The 8,554-nt window shown below is 45.4% G+C and overlaps 1 long non-coding RNA gene across 2 annotated transcripts; it reads right to left on the bottom strand.

Moving 5' to 3' along the window:
• Positions 1–1,399: 1,399 nt before the first annotated feature.
• On the bottom strand, positions 1,400–8,498 carry LOC135425610 (uncharacterized). 2 transcript variants are annotated; one of them, XR_010435668.1, is made up of 2 exons: positions 2,583–8,498; positions 1,400–1,538 (listed from the first exon to the last, which is right to left on the bottom strand). It is a non-coding gene; the product is annotated as an uncharacterized LOC135425610 (long non-coding RNA). The 2 variants fall into 2 exon arrangements; XR_010435667.1 differs by having other exon boundaries at positions 1,400–1,535.
• Positions 8,499–8,554: the final 56 nt, after the last annotated feature.

Raw genomic sequence — 8,554 nt, 5'->3', positions numbered from 1 at the left:
GCAGTTTTCACTAGGCTGTGCCTCAGTTTGTCATGGAGATAGAGACAAGTATTTACAGCCATTAATTCCAGTGTGGGAGGAAATTATTTACTATGAAATATATTAGAACTAAGAGAAAGACAAAAATCTGCTGAGAAGAGGGTTAGTCCTCTCTAAGTCCTCTCCTGCACCAACCTCAGCATGAATAAAACCTGATTAGACAAGTATCACAATTTCACTGAGTGACTCAGTGTTGTGGCAATGAGGAAAAGGGAAATGCTCCAGTCTGTACCTGGGACAGTGATTGAGTTCAGGCTGTCCCGTGGCAGAGTCTCCTCTGCACTCAGGTGACACGTTCTGTTCTGGGACAGGGTGTGACAATGACAGGACCAGCACTGATGCACTGAATTAATACAGTGCATTTAAAATGCAGTAAAAGACAGGAAGGCTTCAAGTGGGACGTCTGATTTGCCTTTGTGAAGATGGTTATGGAAAAGTAATTTGCTGTTCCACAGGTAGCCTCAGGTGCTGATTGTCAGGAATTTTGTCTATGCTGTGTTTGGCATGAAACTTCTTATATTGTGAAGACACTAGGAAACGAGAGTAACTCCTGAAGGACAAGTGGCCAAGCCATGATAATACAGGAAAGGGTGGGGGAAGGAACAAAAGGATTTAGAAGGACCCAGAAAGAACATTATTTTCCCACGTACAGAAAAGTTAGCAGAGAACATCACTAACATATTTCACATCTGTGGGAGCCAGACTAGATGACTGTTTGTCTTCTGGGGCTGAAAACTGGAGTCCAAGAGAAAATGAAACTACACTGGAAATTAAAATTCACTAGAGATGAAAGTCTGGGGTTTAAAACAGAGACAAGCAGAGGCTCTGCTGATCTGGATCAAGGGGGAGGTAGAGCAGCATTTGGGTTGCAGGAAACCAGATGGATGAAGTGATGGTGCTCAAGAGGGCAAAGACCAAAACATTTGGGAGATTATCAAAGTGTGGATGTAGCTTTGCTTACCAGAGCTCTGTCCTTTGGAAGCAGCTTGGACTTTGGTTTAGAGCTGGAACCGCTGCCACGGCAGAGCCCATTCATGCGCTGAACAGCAACTGGGGACTCACCAGATCAGCAGATCCTCCCTGTTCCTAAAAACACTCCGAGCTGAGATTACATAGCTTTGTACAACACATCCAAAAAGCTCCTTCCCAGATCAGACCTTGACTTGAGTGCACCCTCCGGAGGTGTGAGAGGTGAAGGAGCAGCTCTCCCACATGAACACAAGCCTGGCGTCGCTCCTTCGCAAACATCGGGAGCAGGGGGTGACAGGAGGGGCAGGCACAAAACAAAACTTCTTAATACAATATGTTTTCAGCAAAACATTTTCTCAGGAAGCAGAAAGAGACAAGGAAACCAAACCACTACTCACAAGAAATATATTTACATTGTCCACAAAGAATTCTGACAAACTTGGCGCCTCCATTGAACAGTCACAGCTCCTCCTCTGACAAACACCAGCTCAAAACGCACTTGTCTGTACAAAATTAATTTTCTGTGGCTGCTGGGAGAAGAGGAAAAAGTCTTTTGCTTTGTCCTTTCCTTCGTGGCAAATCCAGGAGCAGATTTCACAGGAAAAACAGCACTTGCCAGCACAGTAGCAGCCTTCCAGTTAAAAAGATACCATGCAGCAAATCCATGTAAAATATCCATCCAACCACCCGTAGGCAAAGAAAAAAAAAGGATACAGAGAAGCCTACTGAACTTCCCAGGCTGGTTTTGGGGTTTAACAAATGTGTTAATACCATATATAACATCAACCAGCTCTGATCCAGAGACAGGGGGATCCATTGCCTGGTGCTGTACTTTGCCCAGGACATGCAGCCCAGGAGCAAACATTAAACACAAAAATTATAGCTGGACTCGATGATCTTAAAGGTCTTTTCCAATCTAAATGGTTCCATTATTCTATAAATGATTCTATGAAAAATTATTACCCTTGGAGACAGGATGCTCTTTTTGAGAGAGTTAAAAGTGGACTTGGTGATTTTCTTCCACCAAGCACTAAAATGAGATGGGATTTAAAAACAATTCAGTGACAGAGAAACAAATGACCTGGTAACTCAGAGGGCACTGTGGAAAACATTGCATATGGGAGAAAATCATACAAATTACATTATAAAAAAATTGGAGCATGGGTTTTACCGGTAAATTAATGCGTATCCATGGAAAAGGCAATAAAACTCCAGCTGGGATGCACTGAAGGGACACAAGTGAGGAAAGGAAATCCTCCCACCACCCTGCCCAGCCCAAGGGGCTGCTCCCACGGACACAAGGGAGGAAGGTGTTTGGGCACATTCCTGAGGGATTCGCCCACAAGAAATGTCTCAAACCCCCCTCACTCACACCACGTGTCTCGTGCTGCTTACAGAGCCCTGTAAAACATCTGAGGGGATCCAGCCTGAGGGGATTGCACCCATGGGGAGGCAGCCAGGACTGAGGCATCCTGTGCCCGGGATACTGCTCCACCTGGCACATCTCTGTGCTCCATGTTTTTCCCGGTGTTATTTCCCTGTTTGTTGTCTCCCCACGGACAGGACGGACTCACCTCCAGAGGTGGCGGGGCCAGGCCGGGCTCTGAGGGGGCCACGGCAGCCATGACAGAGCCGGGCGCTGGTGCCAGGCCCTGCCACGGAAACACGAACCAAGGGGAAAAGAAAGCTGGGGAAAAAAGCCAGGAAAAATATGAAAAGAAGGGGAGGAAAGGCAAAAAATTCCCTCTGGGCACAGCAGGGGTGGCAGGCTCGGGGTTGGGCACCCCCCAAAGCTTTAGCTTTGCTGGCCGCCATTTCCTGAGGGTCCCCGTCAGGTTGAGGGGAGCTCCTTCACCCCGGGGCCCCATCCCAGGGAATAAACACCCCACCACGGAGCAGGGGTTGTATCCCAGGGTTCAGGTGGTAGAGACACTGTGGCAAACATTGCATCTCAAAAAAAGGTATTTGAAAGTTGATTTGATCTTGTTGTAGAGGCCTGGGGTGCAAATGGTCTTAAACAGAATGAAGGCCTGCCTTGAAAGAAGTCTAAACAAACTAAAAGAATCTAGGAAGTTCGATATGAAATGGGGTCGTAGGGTTGGGTATGTGTAAACTACTGTTCTAAAGTGTGACAGATTATACAGCTACATTAAAATCTACGTTTACTACACAACTACTTCTAAAATCTACGAAAAGTTAAAAATCCTAAAAATCTGCAGGCATCACCCCCAAAAGCAGCGCTGCTTTGGCTGCTCGAGGAGCCCCCATAAAGTGTCTCACCAGCGGCTGCAGGGAACAGAGGTATCACTTCCAGTGCCTTTCCAGCAGAATTCCAGTCCCTCTGATGACCTCGGGGCCACCATCGAGGACTCTGGTGCCCAACACAGGATGAAAAGCGATCAAAGAAACTGGGAGAGTGAGCAGTGGATCATCATCAGCAGCACCACAGTGACCTCCCCAGACCCCTCCTCAGCACGTTCCCTTCCTGATCTCCTCCAAACTCCTCCTGAACAGACACAGCTCCTTCCAGCCAACTGCTGAGAATGGGAACATGCAGTTTCCATTATGAAGTTTAAATGTATTTCCTAAAAATAACCTGCTGTTTGGGGCTTTTAGCATCAGAAATAAATCCATATACACCGATAAAACCTGATTATAATTAGTCACACAAGTAAAATTATGAGTGTAATTAACTACAGCAATTAATTGAAATGCCTTTGGGACATCATTTCCCTTCTTGCAGTTGAACGCAATTTGCATTTAAAGTTATATCGTAAACGGTATAAGATCATAATCAATTTGGGTTATTTTATTATCTTTTACCTATTAATATCTTCTGAAGTGATTTAGACATCCAGTAGTCAAACACTGTTTGGACGTAAAAAGAAATCTGAACAGCTGATACTGTTTTAATGACCATGGGGTTTGTTTTCCCGTAATCCATCTCCCAGCTATCTCTAGCTAAACTTCTCCGTGCCCTTCCTTTTTATTACCTCTCAAAACTATATTGTTTTTCATCAACTGAAATTACCTTCATAATGTCAACACCCATTCCCTTCCCACATTACCAAGACTGCTCGTTGTTCCCAGCACGTAAGAGAAAGATCTTGATGGATTAGTGATTAGATGGGTAGTTATGAAGAATTTATATGAGACAAAGAAAGGCAGAAGTTTTACATTTTGCTGATTGTGCTGATGTTGAGATTAAATTCTAAATAAATCATAGACATTTCCTATCAAGAATGCAGTATCTTTGTAAACCTGCAATCATTTGAGTTTGTGGCACATGAAGCTCTCAGCATTGCACAAAATGCTTTCTTACATGCAGTAAAACATGATGGTTTATGTCCTGGAACCCAGCAGTGACTGCTGAACCTGGCAGTACCCCTGGGAGAACAGCAGTGACCTCCCCAAGGCAAATAAGAGATGGAGTTTAAATCTTAAAACAGCAAGATAAAGACGGAAAGTCAACCATGGAGCTGCTGAAGCTTCTCCAGCCCTGTCAGCTGAGAGGCACAGTGACTGATGGTACCCCGCTGTCTGTGCAGCCCTTCATGCCAAACACATCTAAGCAAAAGGGAGGATTCACCACTCATTTGATCTCCCCAGAGAATTTCAGTGCTCCAGATCATTGGTTCAGCTCAAACATTTTAGGAGCTGTGTGCTGTGACAGCTGCAGTCCCAGGAGCGTCCCTGTGTACAGAGAGCTCAGTCCACAAAGCAGGTTGTGAGCGGAGAAATCGCCAGGGCTCCATTTGCTCCAGCGGTGTTACAACAGTTTGATTGGCAGGAACACGGTGTCTTACCAAGCACTGTGACAAGGACTCTGGTGTCACTCACATCAACCCCCTGAAAGGGGTTTCTGTTGTTCCCGTCGTTGTTACTGCGGCGCCAGGGCATAAACGGGAAGTTGGGGTTTATGATCCCACGGATAGGAGTGGACACGTGATGCATCCAGGCTGATTTATGCTGAAAAACAGCTATTAAAGCTCATCAAACACAAACATTCAGATTGCACGGAAACGCGCTCAAAAAGCCAGTGCAGTTCCTGCTGCAGCCACGGGGCTGTTGTGAGGCCGGGACAGGGAAGACCTGCTGGGACTGCAGGCAATCCACGCTTCATGATTTATAAATGCCTCGGATAAGGCTTATTAAAAAGCAAAATCCTGCCTGCCTGTTTCTCAGCAATTACCAAATGACCCCAGGAAAGATTCAGCCTCAAGAAAGAGAGATCAGCTGGTGAAACCAGCAGCTGGTTTTGCCAACATGAGGTAACACATGTTCACAGGAGGGCTGTGGGACCCAGGGATGTGCAGAAGCACCTTGGAGAGCTAAACTCATTTACAAAAAAGCATGCACAGTAAGCTCTATAAGATGGAATCAACTCCAATAGCTCCTTTCTCTCCTTTGACTAAGACATAAATGGTTAAGTAAGTGTTTAACTTCTGCAGAACACAGAGCTGCCTGAAATTTTCAACTTTCTGGCTGAACACACTAAATACACGCTTAAAAATAAGAATAAAGACTGAGATGGGGGTAAAAGAAAACCCTCAACACATGAGAAAACAACAGTTTACTTTGCAAACCAGTTGTCCCCAGCAGAGCCCACAGCAGTGAGAGTGTAACCTGCTCCTCCCCGAGGAAACGAGGGAGAACAGCCCCACAGCCGCATCTGGGCACGGCCATAAAACCTGCAGCCTCAGTGCCTGGGTGGCTGGAACCTGCTGCCAAGTTCCTGTCAGGACCGCTGGAGTGGAGTGATTAACACATCCTGTGCCCTCATTAGAGAGCAGTCAGTTATCCCGGGATAACCCGTGGCAAAGGGACTGTTCTGGGCACAGCCCGTCCCGCTGCTCCCCACCCTTCTGCCTGCCTTGTCTCCAGACTCACCTGCCAGGGACCTTCAGGACAGACAGCTCTCCTGCACCAGTGCCCTGAGCACTCCTGGGGTAGCATCTGGATGGGGTGATTCCATAGGAAGCTCCTTGCAGCACATCCTCCATCGACAGCTCTGTTTGTTCTTATTAAGAGGAATTTAATCATCACTGATGACTTCTACGAGTCCTCTGCCATCAGGGACATTATTTCTAATACTGAAAGGGTGGCAATTTCCTCTCTTCCCACTCCTCGCTCCTTTTTTCCCTCTTGTTAAAAAAGTGCCCAGCAGGTCACTGCAAAGACAAGACAAAAACAGTAAGACTGAAATAAAAGTTCAGTTAAGGCCTAACCACTAGAAACAGTCAGACAGGGCACAGCACAACCGTGGACATGCACAGACTGCAAACAGTACAAGTGACCTGCCCACAACACATTTTTGGTATTCCAGTTATTTGGGGAATCTTAAGCAGTAAAATGACTGGAAAGTATTTGGTGCAGCTTGCAAGGGACTGTCAGCCCAGGTCAGCTGAGTGAGGGGGGGATTCTGCATTGCAAGTTGTTGTGGTAAAGGCAGCTGGGAGCAGGTTGAAGGTCTCTCTGAATTGTGCAGGTTGGTGTCCAGCTGACAGCCCAGCACAGCCAGCCAAAATAAATGTGGCCCCTCTCTGCAAGCATTCTTCCTCAAATACCTTCCTTTGGAGTCATCTTTTATTTTAAGCAAAATACATAAACAAAAGAAAACAGTGTCAGTTTTACTATTGTACACATGGACCCAAAATACCCATTACAATCATCACCAAAATAAATTATTGTCCCGGTTTGAAATGGTGGGAAACTTCAGTTTTCCTTTCATTCAAGTGGAGAGCATTTTATAGTAAGACATTCCTTAGGGATAATATACACTTTAATGGACTCACATAAAAGTTATCATATATTTTTATATCAAGTCTGTGTATATTAAATTTAGTAGTGTGGGAAACAGAAGAAGAGCCTGTTAAGAACTTGAAATGATCTTTTTTTATGCAAAAGAAATGAAGGATGACACTTCCAGTGGCTCTTACAAGAGGCTCTTGAAACAACAGCTTGTGAAAATGAAATAGAGATTTGTGTAAAAAGTCTGTTTTCATACTGGACGAGTGCAGCCTCTTCTTTAAGCAGGTAACTGCATTTTACAGACAGAGAACCCGGCTAAGAAAACCCTTCCCTGTCCCCCTTGTCCCTCTTTTTCTTCCCCACAAAGAAAAAGCAGTTTTGTTCAGCAGACTGGAGCAATCAGACCCATCAGAGCTCAGGTTGCGGACGTGTCAGCTTTTCCACGGCCCATCCCCTTCCCCTCGGCCACCCTGCATTGAGTTTGAAAAGGTCATTAAGCAAGACACAAAAGGTGAAGTGCAAGGTTACAGATTTATAACCTGCCTGAGCAGACAGGGGCTGACAAAGGGCTGGTGCTGCCTGGGACACCAGGCTGAGGTACAGGAGGTGTCTGCTTTGTGCCCTGCAATCCAACCCAGCAGCTGAAGGAAGCAGGAGCAAACCCAGCTCAGAGTGAAATATATTCAGAGGGGATGCTCACATCTGTGTCCTACCTTTCCTTTAATCAGCCCTTAATATATGTTATTTATTTATTTGAACTCTACCCTTCTTCACCCTCACCTTGTCTTCTGCTGTTTTCCACCACCTGCCACTCACACGAGAGGGAAGGCAACCAGTGTTTTGGTCCCAGTTAAATCAAATAAGTTAAATAACAGTCCAAGCTCCTCATCCTGACAGATTTTGTGCTAAAAGCTAATTATTCTTCAGGTCACTCTGAATTCTTACTCCTTTAAACTGCTGCTGGTTTACAGCAGTATCTCATTGAGCTGCCAGATCTCTGCATTATGTTAAAAGCAAAACAGACTGGCTTCTTTAATTGAGGCACTATTTGGAAACACCCACACTGAAAGTAATCATCTTCTGGTTTATAATTCATTCATAATCATTTAAAAAAAATAATTGGAAGGAAAGGTAAGAAGTTAAAACATCCAGAGTGACATCCTTGTTCGTATCTCATGGCCAAACTGCTCCTCTGATATGCTGCCAACTTTTTATCAAAAAGCTTCCACCAAAAGTCTCTTTGTTACAAGTTAAATGCTGGGGCTGCCTGTGCTCAAAGGGGCTGTTGGGCCCAGAGATTTATTCCCTGGCGTGGGTCTTTTAAACAGGAACATTTTTATAATCAAAACTGGAGATAAAAAGGCACGAGCACATGGCAAACAAACCTTCACCAGCGCGAGCGAGGTCAGCGACGGCAGCGTGTGCTAACGAGCCCCGTGCATCACTGGGGCCTTCCTGTGTGGAATCCTTTCCTGCCCCTTGAAGAAATGTTCTGATACAACACGAATGGCTTTGATTTAGAGATCTCCAAAGGGGTTTTATTAAATATCAGAAGGAAAACATCATGTAACAAAAGAATCCATCGAGCTTTCTGTTCTGCTTGGTGGTGGCTCACAACAGAAACCTCCAGCGTCTCGACAAAGCCCTGAGCCAGGATTTAAACTGCTGCAAGAGCATCTGAACCACAGAGCTCAAAAACTCAGCCAGTTCAACCCTTCTGAGTCTGGAAGTTTTAGGTTAATACTCAGCAAATTTAAACCAAGATCACCCAGAGCTGCAGCAATACCTGGCCAAA

The sequence above is a fragment of the Pseudopipra pipra genome, chromosome 21 (genome assembly GCF_036250125.1).
Source record: "Pseudopipra pipra isolate bDixPip1 chromosome 21, bDixPip1.hap1, whole genome shotgun sequence".
Lineage (NCBI taxonomy): Eukaryota > Metazoa > Chordata > Aves > Passeriformes > Pipridae > Pseudopipra > Pseudopipra pipra.
The sequence above is the reverse complement of the archived record's forward strand: the minus strand, read 5'-3'. Positions and strand labels throughout refer to the sequence as shown.